The 18053-nt window shown below is 26.6% G+C and overlaps 2 long non-coding RNA genes across 2 annotated transcripts in view; one reads left to right on the plus strand and one right to left on the minus strand.

The window, feature by feature from the left end:
- Positions 1 to 1425, minus strand: part of LOC126291648 (uncharacterized) — a 16099-nt gene extending 14674 nt beyond the window's left edge. The window contains exon 1 of the long non-coding RNA XR_007551833.1: positions 1339 to 1425. This is a non-coding gene — a long non-coding RNA (uncharacterized LOC126291648). The remainder of the gene's footprint in view (positions 1 to 1338) is intronic.
- LOC126291647 (uncharacterized) lies at positions 1297 to 17122 on the plus strand. The gene is made up of 2 exons (XR_007551832.1): positions 1297 to 1387; positions 16972 to 17122. It is a non-coding gene; the product is annotated as an uncharacterized LOC126291647 (long non-coding RNA).
- Positions 17123 to 18053: the final 931 nt, after the last annotated feature.

Here is an 18053-nt window from a genome sequence, read left to right on the forward strand (position 1 = left end):
TAACTGATATTGGCTCTGAGATGTGTACACATCGCCCGTCGCTCTCATTATTGATTATTCTATTCTATTTTAAAGTAGCTTCAATTTAGATGAGATAAGTCGTAACATAGTAGATTGACTGGAAAGTGTATCTAGGAAGAGTTTCAAGATATAACTTATTAGTAAAGTGTTTAATTTACACTGAAAATTTTTCTGTGCAAATCAGGATATCTTGATTATTTATTTTATTATTTTTATTTTTTGTTTCTTTAATTATTTAATATAAATAATTTTATTGTATTTTTGTCTTAGTATATTTTATAGAATTGATTTTTTAAATTTGAGTGTATTGGTAATGTAAGTGTTTTATGAAATATTATTTTAAATTTTTTTAAGTAGATTTTATTTATTGTACCTTTTGTATCAGGGTTTATCAAAATTTTAGTATTTATTTTACTTGTCTCGATTTGGGTTGATTTATAAATAATTTATAGTTAATGTATCATAATTATTATTAAATTATTTATAGAAATGAGATGTTAATCGTTTCCCAAGATATCTAGTTTCTTAAGAAAAAATTTAATTTTTTAAAGTTATTTGTTTTTATTTAATTTTTTAAGTAAAAATATTAACTTATTTATTCTTTAAGGGATAAGCTTTGAAGTTAATAACCTATAATTTATTTTATAGAAATATAATAGTAAGCTTTAAACCAGCTATCTTGAAGATTACATTTTAGTTCATTATTTTTTATTTTGATTTTATAAATATTTTAGGTTTTTTATTAAGATTATTAATTTAATTTTAAAATTTTTGTAATAATGATAGAATTTGTATATTTATTTGTATGAAATTTTTACCTTGTGAACTTATTATAAGGAACTAGGCAAAATTGATTTCCGCCTGTTTATCAAAAACATGTCCTCTTGTTTATACTTTGAGGTCTGGCCTGCTCACTGAGCGTATTTTTAAAGAGCCGCGGTATATTGACCGTGCAAAGGTAGCATAATCATTAGTCTCTTAATTAGTGGCTGGAATGAATGGCTTGACGAGAAATCAACTGTCTCTTAATAAATTTTTGAATTTAACTTTTGAGTCAAAAGACTTAAATTCTTCTTTAGGAAGAGACGACCCTATAGAGCTTGACATTTTACTTTTATATAGTTTTTTGTTTGTCTTTCTATATTTAATGATGATGTTTTGTTGGGGTGACATGAAGAATAGATAAACTCTTCATTATTATATCATTTATTTATGTTTGTTATTTTGATCCATAATTTATGATCATAAGATTAAGTTACCTTAGGGATAACAGCGTAATTGTTTTTGAGAGCTCATATCGACAAAGCAGACTGCGACCTCGATGTTGGATTAAGATAAATTTTGGGTGCAGGAGCCCAATGATTAGGTTTGTTCGACTTTTAAATTCTTACTTGATCTGAGTTCAGACCGGCGTGAGCCAGGTCGGTTTCTATCCTAAGATTATTAATCCATATTAGTACGAAAGGACCATATGGTTAAAATATTTTTTGTTATATTGATTAATATTAATTTATTTACTATTTTGACAGATTAATGTGTTGAATTTAGAATTCATTTATGTAGATTTTTTTCTACAAATAGTATTGATACTTTATGATTTAATTATATTTATTTTGAATTTTCTTTTATTGGTTATTTGTGTTTTAATTAGTGTTGCCTTTTTAACTTTATTAGAGCGTAAGGTTTTAGGTTATATTCAGATTCGAAAGGGTCCAAATAAGGTAGGTTTTGTTGGAATTCCTCAGCCATTTAGAGATGCTATTAAGTTAATTTGTAAGGAGCAGCCAATTCCTATTATATCTAATTACCTACTTTTTTATTTTTCCCCTGTTTTTAATTTAATGATTTCTTTAGCCGTTTGAGTAATTTTTCCTTATTTAACTTATATGTGTTCTTTTTCTTATGGATTTTTATTTTTTTATGTTGTACTACATTAGGTGTTTATACTGTTATAATTGCTGGTTGATCTTCTAATTCAAATTATTCATTATTAGGTTCTCTTCGTTCTGTTGCTCAAACAATTTCTTATGAAGTTAGTTTAGCTTTAATTTTATTGTCTTTAATTATTTTAATTGGTAGTTTTAAAATGTTTGATTTTATAAACTATCAGCTTTATTGTTGATTTATTATTATTTCTTTTCCTTTAGTTTAGCTTGTTTTGCTTCTTGTTTAGCTGAAACTAATCGTACTCCTTTTGATTTTGCTGAAGGGGAATCTGAGTTAGTTTCAGGATTTAATATTGAGTATGGTGCGGGTGGTTTTACTTTAATTTTTTTAGCTGAATATACTAGAATTGTCTTCATAAGAATATTATTGGCTTTAATTTTTTTAGGTGGTGATTTTTATTCTTTTATATTTTTTATTAAGCTTGCTATTATATCTTTTGGTTTTATTTGGGTTCGTGGAACATTACCACGGTTTCGTTATGATAAATTAATGTACTTAGCTTGAAAAAGTTTTTTACCTTTATCTTTCAATTTTTTTATTTTCTTTGTTGGTTCAAAGATTTTATTTATATCATTTGTTACGTGAAATTTTTTGAGAAAAGTTAATAGAAGAGTTAAACTTCTAATTTTATGTTTTCAAAACATATGCTTTTCCTAAGCTAATTAACTTTATTCCTTAATTAATTTATCTCACGCGTTTGCGACATGGACATTAATTAAGAAATATGTAAAGTAGATAATTGTTAAGATTTGACCTGTTATAATATAAGGTTCTTCAACAGGTCGTTTACCAATTCACGTTAGTAAGCATACAACAACTACTATAATTCAGAATAAAATTTGATTAATAGGGTAAAATTGTTGCCTCGGAATGGTGTTTTATTATAAAATGGTAAAATTATTAAGATTCTAATTGATAAAAATAATGCAATAACACCTCCTAATTTATTAGGGATAGATCGTAGAATTGCATATGCAAATAGGAAATATCACTCTGGTTGAATGTGAACTGGTGTTACTAATGGGTTGGCAGGTACAAAGTTATCTGGATCTCCTAATAGGTAAGGATTGATTAAACATAGTATAATTAATAATGATGTTATTATTACAAATGTAATAGAATCCTTAAAGGTAAAGTATGGATGGAATGGAATTTTTTCAATATCTCCATTTAGTCCAAGAGGATTATTAGATCCTGTTAGGTGAAGAAAAAATAAATGAATTGCTGCTATAGCAACAATAATAAATGGTAATACAAAATGGAATGTGAAGAATCGATTTAATGTTGCATTATCAACAGCAAATCCTCCTCATACTCATTGGACTAAATCTGTTCCTAAGTAAGGGATTGCTGATAATAAATTAGTAATTACTGTTGCACCTCAAAAAGATATTTGGCCTCAGGGTAAGACATATCCTATAAATGCAGTTGCTATAACTAAAAATAAAATCACTGTACCAATTATTCAGGTATGTATATATATATAAGATCCGTAGTAAATTCCCCGTCCTACATGTAAGTAAATACAAATAAAAGATATAGATGCTCCATTTGCATGTAAGGTTCGGATAATTCAACCATTATTTACGTCTCGGCAGATGTGTACTACATTACTGAATGCTATTTCAATATTTGATGTATAATGTATAGCTAAAAATAGTCCAGTTACGATTTGAATTACCAAACATAACCCTAATAGGGATCCAAAATTTCATCAAAATGAAATATTTGTTGGGGCAGGTAAGTCAATTAAAGAGTTATTAATAATTTTAATTAAAGGATGTCTTAATCGTAAGGGTTTATTCATTAGTAATTATCTTATTTTACGAATAGGTCCCTGATTAATATTAGTGATTTTAACAACTGCTAGTAGTGCTAAAAATAAATAGATTATTATTAATATTGTAACAATGAATGTTGGTCTGTTATATAATTTTTCTAAAGATATTGTTATTTCTTGATAATTGATTGAATTATCAATATTTATAGTTTCGGTGTTTTTGAAAAAGTCTATAAATATAGATATATCTAGAATAATTAATATTGATATGATAAATACTCACATTATTAATGTAATAATTATAGTAATTGATTTAGGCTGAAATATTTCGTTTGATGCAATTCTTGTAATGTAAATAAATAATACTAGTATACCACCAAGAAATGTTAAAAATAAAATATATGATAATCAATATCTTTCTATTATTGTTCCTGTTATTTATCCAACTAGGAAGGTTTGAAGGATAATAAAAAGCATTATTGATATTGGGTGTCTTAATTTAATAAAATTAATATTTATTACATTTGATAATGATATAATTATTATTTTGATCATTTCATGGGTAAGTTTATTTAAAATATCGGTTTTGGGGACCGATGATGGAAGCTTTTCCACCTCTGAAGTTTTAAAAGTGGGGGCTGGACTTATTTCCGGTTTACAAGACCGGCGTTTTTTTTTAAACCATTAAAACTAACGTTTATATTCTCTATTTTTACTTCTTTATTTATTTATTTTGCTGGTGTTTATGTTTTTTCTTCTAAACGTAAACATTTATTAATGGTTCTTTTGAGATTAGAATATATTGTTCTTTCTTAATTTATATTAGTTATTGTTTTTCTTATTGAGTTTAATTATGATTATTTTTTTCCTGTAATTTTTTTAGTTTTTTCTGTTTGTGAGGGTGCTTTAGGTCTTTTTATTTTAGTTTCAATAATTCGATCTCATGGTAATGATTTTTTAATTCTTATGGTTTATCTTTATGTTAAAGTATTTATTTATAACTATTTTTTTGATCCCTCTTTGTTTATTAAATAATTGTTGATGGTTGGTTCATTCTTTAATGTTTCTGTCGAGTTTTGTGTTTATAGTTTGTGTTTATTCATATGCTGATTTGAATATAATTAGATTTTATTTTGGTATTGATTATTTTTCTTTTAGTTTAATTTTGCTTAGTTTTTGGATTTGTTCTTTAATAATCACTGCTAGAGGTTCAGTTTATTTAAGTTCATATCATTCTAATTTTTTTGTTTTTATGGTTTTGATTTTAATAATTATGCTTTACTGTTCATTTGCTAGATTAAGTCTTCTTTCTTTTTGTATTTTTTTTGAGGCTAGATTAGTTATTACTTTACTTTTAATTTTGGGTTGGGGTTATCAACCTGAGCGTTTGCAGGCTGGTGTTTATTTAATTTTTTATACTTTGGTTGCTAGATTATCTTTATTATTAGTTTTATTTAAGGTTTACGATTTTTCTAATACTTTATATTTTCCTTTATTAGTTGATTTTGGTTCTTATTATTTTATGTTTTATGTATTTATAATTTTGGCTTTTTTAGTTAAGATACCTATGTTTTTGGTTCATGTAGAGGCCCCTATTTCAGGTAGAATGATTCTTGCTGGTGTTTTATTAAAGTTAGGTGGTTATGGTATTTTTCGTGTTATAAAGGTTATTTCTTATTTGGGTTTAAAGTTTAATTATTTTTGATTATCTTTGGGTTTATCTGGGGGTGTTATTGTAAGATTTATTTGTTTTCGTCAGGTTGATTTAAAGTCTTTAACTGCATATTCTTCTGTTGCTCATAAAAGAATGGTTATTGGTGGATTGATGACTATGAATTGATGAGGTTGTGTAGGTTCTCTTTCTCTAATGGTTGGTCATGGTTTATGTTGTTCTGGTTTATTTTGTTTATCTAATATTATTTATGAACGTTTAGGTAGACGAAGATTATTAATTAACAAGGGTATAATTAATTTGATGCCAAGAATGGCTTTATGATGATTTCTTTTAAGATCATCAAATATGGCTGCTCCTCCTTCTTTAAATTTGGTAGGTGAAATTAGATTATTAAATAGAATTATATCTTGATCTTCTTTTAGATTCTTTGCTTTGATTTTTTTATCTTTTTTTAGAGCTGTTTATACTTTGTATATATATTCTTATTCTCAGCATGGAAATTATTATTCTGGTGTTTATACTTGTTCTCTTGGTTATTTTCGTGAATATCATCTTTTACTTTTACATTGATTGCCTTTAAATATTCTCTGTTTAAAGGGTGAATATTTCTTTGTTTAGTTTGCTTAAGAATTTTAATTAAAAATATTGTTTTGTGGAATCAATGATATGAAGTTTTTCATCTTAGGCCGTGAATTTATTTTCTATTTGTTCTTTGAGTTTTTTTTCTTTGTTTTTTTCGAGAACTATAATTTTTATTTTAGGTATTTATTATTTAATAATTGATTATAGAGTTTTTGTTGAGTGAGAGCTTTTCAATTTAAATGGTTCTATAGTTGTTATAACTTTAATTTTGGATTGAATATCTCTTATTTTTATATCTTTTGTTATATATATTTCTTCTTTGGTTATTTATTATAGAGAGGATTATATATCTGGTGAAAAGAATATAAATCGTTTTATTATTATTGTTCTAATATTTATTCTTTCTATAGGTTTTTTAATTATTAGTCCTAATTTAATTAGAATTTTATTAGGTTGAGATGGTTTAGGTTTAGTTTCTTATTGTTTAGTTATTTATTATCAAAATGTAAAATCTTATAGAGCTGGTATATTAACTTCACTTTCTAATCGTATTGGTGATGTTGCTATTTTAATTTCTATTGCATGAATGTTAAATTTTGGTGGTTGAAATTATATTTATTATTATGATTTTATTTCTAATTCTTTTGAAATAAAGCTCATTACTATATTAATTGTTTTAGCAGCTATAACTAAGAGACCTCAGATTCCTTTTTCTTCATGACTTCCTGCTGCTATAGCAGCTCCTACTCCTGTTTCTGCTTTATTTCATTCTTCTACTCTTGTTACTGCTAGTGTTTATTTATTAATTCGTTTTAGACCAATATTAGATACTTATAATTGTGGTTGATTTTTACTTTTACTTGGTTGTATAACTATATTTATGGCTGGATTGGGCGCTAATTTTGAATTTGATTTGAAGAAGATTATTGCTCTTTCTACTTTAAGACAACTTGGTTTAATAATAAGAATTTTGGCTATGGGTTATCCAAAGCTTGCATTTTTTCATTTATTGGCTCATGCTTTATTTAAGGCATTAATATTTATAAGTGCAGGTTCAATAATTCATAATTTGAAGGATTCTCAGGATATTCGTTTTATAGGATAAATTGTTAATTTCATACCTTTAACTTCAGTTTGTTTTAATGTTTCTAGTTTATCTTTGTGTGGAATACCTTTTTTAGCGGAATTTTATTCAAAGGATTTAATTCTTGAGATGGTTTGTTTAAGATGAATTAATTGTTTAATTTTTTTTCTTTATTTTTTTTCTACTGGTTTAACTGCTTCTTATTCTTTTCCTTTGTTTTATTATTCAATATCTGGAAATAATAATTTTTATTCTAGATTTTCTTTTGATGATAAGGGTTATTATATTTCATTTGGAATAATTGGTCTATTGTTTGTTGCTGTTTTTGGTGGTAGTCTTTTATCTTGATTATTTTTCCTATTCCTCATGTGATTGCTTTACCTTATTATTTAAAGTTTTTAACTATTACAGTTGTTATTTTAGGTGCTTATTTAGGTTATCTTATTTCTAATTTTGATTTTTCTTATAATTTATTTTCTTTAAGTATACTTTCTTTTGTCAGATTTGCTGGTTCTATATGATTTATACCTTTTCTTTTAACTAAGATTATTAGATATATTCCTTTAAAAATAGGTTATTATTCATCTAAGTCATTTGATTATGGTTGGGGTGAATTACTTGGTGGTCAAGGTTTATATAGATTATTTATTTATTTAATTGGTTATATTCAAGGTTGATATGATTCTAATTTCAAGATTTATCTTTTAACTTTTATTTTTTTAATATTTATTTTGGTAATATTGTTTTTCGTTTACTTAAATAGCTTATAATTAGAGCGTGACACTGAAGATGTTAAGGAAGTATTTTTACTTTTAGGTATTTATAAATATAGATATATTATTTTTACAGTGAAAATGTAATGTTTTATTTAAACTATATAAATTTTAGAAATGTTAACGGAGTTTAACCGCTAATATAAAAAGTTAGCAGCTTTCATATTGGCTTTACATTTCCTTAATTGGAACTATTATAGTTCAATTATATTATTAACAGTAATACGCCTCTTTTTGGCTTCAATTAATAGGAATAAGGGTAGTATATACCAATCTTCCAGGTCGAAACTGACTGCAATATTTCGTTTCTTATTCTATTTAAGGTTGATTGATATTATCAATACTTTTTGAATGCAACCCAAATGTTATGTTTAACTACAACCCTTTATTCTGTTCATTGTAATGCTCCTTGATTTCATTCATGGTATAGTCCACCTAGTAGAACTAGAATAAAAAATATTGTTGATACTGTTCAGATTATAATGTCTGATGTTTTAAAAATAATTACAATTGGTAGAATTAGTGCAATTTCTACATCAAAAATTAAAAAGATTACTGCGATTAGGAAGAATCGTAGTGAGAATGGTATTCGTGCTGATCTTTTTGGATCAAACCCACATTCAAAACACTAGATCGCGTGTTGATCATTAATTAATTTTTTTGATAGTGTTGTTGCCAGGATTATAACAATTATTGGAATAATAAATCTAATGAAAACTCTTGTGGATAGAATTAGAATTGTTTTTCTTGATTTATATCAAGCTTTCTGATTGGAAGTCAAATGTACTATTTATACTAGAAAAACAATTATCTACCTCATCAATAAATAGAGATATATAAGAATAATCATACTACGTCTACGAAGTGTCAGTATCATGCTGCTGCTTCAAATCCAAAGTGGTGTCTTGGTGAGAATTGATTTATTGAGTGTCGAAGTAGACATGTTGATAAAAAGATTGTTCCAATAATTATGTGTAAACCATGGAATCCTGTTGCAACAAAGAATGTTGACCCATAAACTGCATCTGCAATGGTAAAAGGTGCTTCTCAATATTCATATGCTTGGAGTATTGTAAAGTATAGTCCTAATAACACTGTGAAGAATAATCCTTGTAGTGCTTGAGTATGATTAGATTCCATTAAACTATGATGTGCTCATGTTACTGTTACTCCTGATGCTAAAAGAATAGCTGTATTAAGTAATGGAATTTGTATAGGGTTAAAGGGTTGAATTCCTATTGGAGGTCATAGTATTCCTAGTTCAATTGTTGGTGCTAATCTTCTTCTAAAGAATGCTCAAAAAAAAGAAACGAAAAATAATACCTCTGATGCAATAAATAAAATTATTCCTCATCGTAATCCAATTGATACAAATCCTGTATGTAATCCTTGATATGTTCCTTCTCGTACTACATCTCGTCATCATTGAATTATGGTTAGTAGGGTAATTCCAAATCCAATTATAAATAAGTTAATATTAAATAGGTGGAATCATTTTGCTAGTCCTGATACTAGGACTATTGCTCCAATTGCTCCTGTTAATGGTCAAGGTCTATAGTCTACTAAGTGGAATGGGTGGTTTGAGTGAGTTGTTAACATAGGTTTAATATACTTCTCTAGAATATAGAGTTCTTAGAATTGAGAAAACATAGGCTTGAATTATTGCTACTGCTGATTCTAGAATTAATAGAAGTATTTGTCCAATAATTAGTAATGAGATTAAGTTTATTGCTATAGATGGTCCTGTGTTTCCTAATAAGGTTAATAATAAGTGTCCTGCAATTATATTTGCTGCTAACCGTACTGCTAATGTACCTGGTCGAATAACATTACTAATTGTTTCAATTAGTACTATAAATGATATTAATGCGGGCGGTGTACCTTGTGGTACAAGGAGTGTAAATATATGATTAGTATGGTTAATTCATCCAAATAATATAAATCTTAGTCATATAGGTAGGGCAATTGCAAATGTTAATGCTAAATGTCTTGTTCTAGTAAAAATATAAGGGAATAATCCTATGAAATTGTTAAATAATATTATAATAAGAATTGAGATGAAAATGAATGTTGTTCCATTAAATGATTTTGGTCCAAGTAGTGTTTTAAATTCATTATGTAAGGTTAAATTTAGTTTATTTCAGATAATGTTAATTCGTGATGGTGTAAGTCAAAATAGTGATGGGATTAATAATAGTCCTAGAAATGTTCTAAATCAATTTAATGATAAATTAAAGATGTTAGTTGATGGGTCAAATGTTGAGAATAGATTTGTTATCATTTTCAATTTAAGTTTTTTATTTCACTTGTTCCTTTTTCTGCTCTTTTAATAAGGTTAGGTTTAAATGAGAAGAAGTTTATTTGTTTAAACAAGATTAATGTCGCTGAAAATATAATGAATAGTGAGAATCATATAAGAGGGGATATTTGAGGGATTTGGATATAATTTCCCCATCAGAAGTAGTCGTTAATTTACTATTATTTGGTTTAAGAGACCATTACTTACTTTCAGTCATCTGATGAATTTAAAGGTGTACTAATTTTTTTAGTTACTTTAGATTGACACTCTAATGTTATTTATTTTAACTAACTCCTTAAATTATCTTAGATAATCACTTAATAAATAAATTTACTGAAGTTCTTTCAATTACAATTGGTATAAATCTGTGGTTTGCTCCACAGATTTCTGAGCATTGTCCAAAGAATAATCCAGGTCGATTTATTGTGAATGTTCCTTGATTTAACCGACCTGGCGTTGCATCAATTTTAACCCCTAATGCAGGAACTGCTCATGAGTGTAGAACATCTGATTCTCTTGTTAACACTCGTACTTCTGTATTTATTGGTAGGATTGTTCGGTTATCTACATCTAGCAGTCGAAATCCATCATTTTCTAGGTCTTGTTCTGGTGTTATATAAGTGTCAAATTCTACATCTATGAAGTCTGAATATTCATATCTTCAATATCATTGTCGTCCAATGGTTTTAATTATGATTATTGCATCTACTGAATCATCAAGTAAATATAATAGTCGTAATGATGGAAGGGCAATAAAAATTAATGTAATTGCTGGTAAAGCTGTTCAGATTGTTTCAATTAAATGTCCATGAAGTATATTACGGTTAGTATAGGCAATAAATAATATATAACTTAAGGCATAACCTACAATTACTGTAATTAATAATAATACGACCATAGTATGATCATGAAAGAATGATAATTGTTCCATTAATGGTGAAGCTCCATCTTGAAGAGATAAATTTGATCATGTTGCCATTAATAAATATTTTCTAATAAAAGGTCAAACCTTTATTTGTAGAGCTTAAATCTACTGCACTAATCTGCCATATTAGAATCTAGAGATTAATGGTAATTCTGAGTAACTATGTTCTGCAGGAGGGTTATTTTGTAGTCATTCTGTTGATCTTCTTATGTTAGCTCTAAATATAATTGCTCGGTTTGTAACCATTCTTTCTCATATAATTACAATGAATATAATGATTCCTACAATAGAAATTGTAGACCCAATTCTTGATACTACGTTTCATGATGTATATGCGTCTGGGTAGTCTGAGTATCGTCGAGGTATTCCTGCTAATCTTAGGAAATGTTGAGGAAAGAATGTTAAGTTTACTCCAATGAATATAATTGTAAATTGGATTTTTCATCATGTATTATTTATAGTTAATCCTGTAAATAGTGGATATCATTGAATGACACCTCCTATAATTGCAAATACTGCTCCTATAGATAATACATGAAAGTGGGCTACTACATAATATGTATCATGTAATACAATATCAAGTGATGAATTTGCTAATACTAATCCTGTTAATCCACCAATTGTAAATAGGAAAATAAATCCTAGAGCTCATAATAATGGTGGATTGAACTTGAATTTAGTTCCATATAATGTAGCTAATCATCTAAATACCTTAATTCCTGTAGGTACAGCAATAATTATTGTTGCTGATGTAAAATATGCTCGTGTGTCAACATCCATTCCTACTGTAAATATATGATGTGCTCATACAATAAATCCTATTAGTCCAATTGATAGTATAGCATAAATTATACCTAATGTTCCAAATGATTCAATTTTTCCTCTTTCTTGACATACAATATGTGAAATAATTCCGAACCCCGGTAGAATTAAAATATAAACTTCTGGGTGTCCAAAGAATCAAAATAGATGTTGATATAGAATTGGGTCACCCCCTCCTGCAGGGTCAAAGAATGATGTATTTAAATTTCGATCTGTTAATAATATAGTAATAGCTCCTGCTAAAACTGGAAGTGAAAGAAGGAGAAGTAATGCTGTAATAGCTACTGATCATACAAATAAAGGTGTTTGATCTAAAGTTATACTTTCTGATCGTATATTAATTGCTGTTGTAATGAAATTTACTGCACCAAGAATAGATGATACACCTGCTAAGTGTAGTGAAAAAATAGCTAGATCTACAGATGCACCCCCGTGTGCAATAGCTCCTGCTAGAGGAGGGTAAACTGTTCATCCTGTACCAGCACCATTATCTACTATAGAAGATGTAAGAAGAAGGGTTAGTGAAGGTGGTAGTAATCAAAAACTTATATTATTTATTCGTGGAAATGCTATATCTGGTGCACCAATTATTAGTGGAACAAGTCAATTACCAAATCCACCAATTATAATAGGTATTACTATAAAGAAAATTATTACGAATGCATGAGCTGTAATAATAAAATGATAAATCTGGTCATCCCCAATTAGAGATCCGGGTTGACCAAGTTCTGCACGAATAAGTATTCTTATTGATGTTCCTACTATTCCTGCTCATGCTCCAAATAGAAAATATAAAGTACCAATGTCCTTATGGTTTGTTGAGAATAATCATTTTTGCGGTAAGATGGCTGAATTTTAGGTGGTAGACTGTAAATCTACTTATGAGATGTTTTCTCTCTTATCATATTTAGGTGTTATATTCAATTATGATTCTAGACTGCAATTGTGGAGTTGTAAAATTTTACTAAGGCCTAAAAGATTATTCCTTTAATTATAACTTTGAAGGTTATTAGTTTGATTAACTTAAGTCCTTAGTATAATGAAATTAAGGTTGATGTTGAAATCAATCCTATTGTTGAAATTATTACTGTTATAGGAAGAATGATTCTTGATTTTTGGGACTTTATCTTTATAGATCACGAATTTTCTGTGTATGATATAATTAGAGCTGAGAATCTAATACGTATATAGTAGTAGAGTGTAATTGTAGTTAATACAACTATAATAGTTATAATAGTTGTTATATTGTTTTCTATTAACGATTGTATTACAATTCATTTTGGTAAGAATCCAAGGAATGGTGGTAGTCCACCTAAAGATAATAAAGATAAGAATATTATGAATTTAATTTCGGTTTTTATATTTCTGGCTGAATAAATTTGATTTATGAAAAATAAATTTATTTGCTTAAATAATAAAACTATAATGAATCTTAATAGTGAGTATATAATGAAGTATAGTTCTCAGATGTTTTCTCTGACTGTTAATGATCTAATTATTCAACCTAGATGTCTGATTGATGAATATGCTAAAAGTTGTCGTAAGGATGTTTGATTTAAACCTCCTTTTGCCCCAATAATAATTCTTAATATAATAATTGTTCAAATAAAAGTTCTTAATTGAATACAATAGGATAAGACCATTATTGGGGCGATTTTTTTGTCATGTTATTAATGTTAAACAATTATTTCATCTTGATGCTCCTATAACTTCTGGAAATCAGAAATGGAAAGGTGCAGCTCCAATCTTTAATAATAGTCTAGATCTAATTATTATTGATGGGATAAATTCTGTTTCCCATCCCATGGGATATTTTATTTGAATCAGCAAAATTGAAAATAATAATATTGTCGATGCTATTGCTTGGACAATAAAATATTTAATTGATGATTCGTTTATTATTATATTTTTATTTCTTGTTAGGAGCGGAATAAATGAAAGTAAGTTGATCTCAAGTCCTATTCAAACCCCAAATCAGGAATTTGATGAAATGGACAGCATCGTTCCTATCATTAATGTTGATAGGAAGAGAAGTTTTGTAGAGTTGTTGGTCATTAAAAAGGAGAGGATTGATACCTCTATAAATGGGGTATGAACCCATTAGCTTGTTTAGCTTACATTTTTACATTAAGGTGTATGATGCACGTTAGTTTTTGATACTAAAGGAGGTAGTTTATTTTTATCTTATGTAATTTTAATGAAGGTAATTTTATTTACTTTATTTACCCTATCAATGTAACCCTATAATCAGGCACTTCATTTATTTAATATATAAATCGAAAGTTTTTTTTTGAAATTCTTTTATGTATTATTTTGTTTAATTAGAATTAATTTATCCTGCTCCTTTTTTTTATATATATATATATATAATAAATAATTTATATTAATATATTACATTTAATTAAAATTAAAAGATTATAAGTTCATCTTATTATTATTAATTGATTATTATAATACATTCATATACCTAGGATTATAGCTACTTATGTTTTTAGCTTAAAATAGGTTATTATAATATAATATATATAATAATATGAAATTTAATATTTAATATTATTATAATTGGATATTATAAATAAAATTATTAGTCTTAAATATAAAATATTATAATAATATAAATAATTATATTAATTATAATAATATAATTAACATAAATCATCTATAATTAGATTATTTAACTAATATATATATATATAAGTTAACTTAATATAAAAAAAAGAATTCATATTAATAACATAGTATATAAAATTACATAATTGTATAAAATATATTTATTATAATATTTAATCTTTCTTTATTTATTAGTGAAAAGAAATATTAATTAAGAAAGAATATAATACATTTATTGCTATACATGTTCCATATTAATCTTTAATTATATATAATAGAGAAGTTGTTGTGGTCATACAGGGGAGCATTTCTTTTTTTTGTTAATGTTTGTGGTTTTTTCTTTTTTTTCTTTAAATATTTGAATCTTTTATTTTTTCCTGATTTAATAAATTTAAAAATTTCTTATTTTTTATTTTTAAAAGTTTTATTCTTGCTTGTTTATTCACTTTTTCTTTGTATTATATGTAAGTTTTGTTAGACTAAATGTTCTTTTTGCAGTAATTTGATTTAATTATCAAGTGATTTTGATTTAGCAATTGATTTAGTATCGGCATAATTCGTGCCAGCAGCCGCGGTTATACGATTGATACAAGTGAATATTATTGGTTAAAACAGTTGTTTATACTATTAGGCTTGAAATATAAATTTGTAAGGTGAAATGTTAACATTTATTTGTGGCCCTTTTTATGAATCTGTGAAATTTAAATAATAAACTAGGATTAGATACCCTATTATTTTAAATGTTAATCATATTTACCAGGGTACTATTAGTTAAGGTCTTTAAACTCAAAGAATTTGGCGGTATCTCATTCCATTCAGAGGAACCTACCCCATGATTGAAAATACACGATTTACTCTACTTAATTTATTTGTTTGTATATCTCCGTTATCAGAGAATCTTTTTAGAGTTATAATTCTCAAGATTTATAATTATAAAATATTTCAGGTCAAGGTGCAGCTTATAGTTAAGAGGAGGTGGGTTACAATAGATTTTTGTTTATAACGGATTTGATAGTGAAATACTGTTAATGAAGGTGGATTTGATAGTAAATTAATTTATTTAATTTAACTGATATTGGCTCTGAGATGTGTACACATCGCCCGTCGCTCTCATTATTGATTATTCTATTCTATTTTAAAGTAGCTTCAATTTAGATGAGATAAGTCGTAACATAGTAGATTGACTGGAAAGTGTATCTAGGAAGAGTTTCAAGATATAACTTATTAGTAAAGTGTTTAATTTACACTGAAAATTTTTCTGTGCAAATCAGGATATCTTGATTATTTATTTTATTATTTTTATTTTTTGTTTCTTTAATTATTTAATATAAATAATTTTATTGTATTTTTGTCTTAGTATATTTTATAGAATTGATTTTTTAAATTTGAGTGTATTGGTAATGTAAGTGTTTTATGAAACATTATTTTAAATTTTTTTAAGTAGATTTTATTTATTGTACCTTTTGTATCAGGGTTTATCAAAATTTTAGTATTTATTTTACTTGTCTCGATTTGGGTTGATTTATAAATAATTTATAGTTCATGTATCATAATTATTATTAAATTATTTATAGAAATGAGATGTTAATCGTTTCCCAAGATATCTAGTTTCTTAAGAAAAAATTTAATTTTTTAAAGTTATTTGTTTTTATTTAATTTTTTAAGTAAAAATATTAACTTATTTATTCTTTAAGGGATAAGCTTTGAAGTTAATAACCTATAATTTATTTTATAGAAATATAATAGTAAGCTTTAAACCAGCTATCTTTAAGATTACGTTTTAGTTCATTATTTTTTATTTTGATTTTATAAATATTTTAGGTTTTTTATTAAGATTATTAATTTAATTTTAAAATTTTTGTAATAATGATAGAATTTGTATATTTATTTGTATGAAATTTTTACCTTGTGAACTTATTATAAGGAACTAGGCAAAATTGATTTCCGCCTGTTTATCAAAAACATGTCCTCTTGTTTATACTTTGAGGTCTGGCCTGCTCACTGAGCGTATTTTTAAAGAGCCGCGGTATATTGACCGTGCAAAGGTAGCATAATCATTAGTCTCTTAATTAGTGGCTGGAATGAATGGCTTGACGAGAAATCAACTGTCTCTTAATAAATTTTTGAATTTAACTTTTGAGTCAAAAGGCTTAAATACTTCTTTAGGACGAGACGACCCTATAGAGCTTGACATTTTACTTTTATATAGTTTTTTGTTTGTCTTTCTATATTTAATGATGATGTTTTGTTGGGGTGACATGAAGAATAGATAAACTCTTCATTATTATATCATTTATTTATGTTTGTTATTTTGATCCATAATTTATGATCATAAGATTAAGTTACCTTAGGGATAACAGCGTAATTGTTTTTGAGAGCTCATATCGACAAAGCAGACTGCGACCTCGATGTTGGATTAAGAAAAATTTTGGGTGCAGGAGCCCAATGATTAGGTCTGTTCGACCTTTAAATTCTTACTTGATCTGAGTTCAGACCGGCGTGAGCCAGGTCGGTTTCTATCCTAAGATTATTAATCCATATTAGTACGAAAGGACCATATGGTTAAAATATTTTTTGTTATATTGATTAATATTAATTTATTTACTATTTTGACAGTTTAATGTGTTGAATTTAGAATTCATTTATGTAGATTTTTTTCTACAAATAGTATTGATACTTTATGATTTAATTATATTTATTTTGAATTTTCTTTTATTGGTTATTTGTGTTTTAATTAGTGTTGCCTTTTTAACTTTATTAGAGCGTAAGGTTTTAGGTTATATTCAGATTCGAAAGGGTCCTAATAAGGTAGGTTTTGTTGGAATTCCTCAGCCATTTAGAGATGCTATTAATTTAATTTGTAAGGAGCAGCTAATTCCTATTATATCTAATTACCAACTTTATTATTTTTCCCCTGTTTTTAATTTAATGATTTCTTTAGCCGTTTGAGTAATTTTTCCTTATTTAACTTATATGTGTTCTTTTTCTTATGGACTTTAATTTTTTTTCTTGTACTAGGTTAGACACTAGATCGCGTGTTATTGCTGGTTGATCTTCTAATTCAAATTATTCATTATTAGGTTCTCTTCGTTCTGTTGCTCAAACAATTTCTTATGAAGTTAGTTTAGCTTTAATGTTATTGTCTTTAATTATTTTAATTGGTAGTTTTAATATGTTTGATTTTATAAACTATCAGCTTTATTGTTGATTTATTATTATTTCTTTTCCTTTAGCTTTAGCTTGTTTTGCTTCTTGTTTAGCTGAAACTAATCGTACTCCTTTTGATTTTGCTGAAGGGGAATCTGAGTTAGTTTCAGGATTTAATATTGAGTATGGTGCGGGTGGTTTTACTTTAATTTTTTTAGCTGAATATACTAGAATTGTCTTCATAAGAATATTATTGGCTTTAATTTTTTTAGGTGGTGATTTTTATTCTTTTATATTTTTTATTAAGCTTGCTATTATATCTTTTGGTTTTATTTGGGTTCGTGGAACATTACCACGGTTTCGTTATGATAAATTAATGTACTTAGCT

The sequence above is a fragment of the Schistocerca gregaria genome, chromosome 9, assembly GCF_023897955.1.
Source record: "Schistocerca gregaria isolate iqSchGreg1 chromosome 9, iqSchGreg1.2, whole genome shotgun sequence".
Classification (NCBI taxonomy): Eukaryota; Metazoa; Arthropoda; class Insecta; order Orthoptera; family Acrididae; genus Schistocerca; species Schistocerca gregaria.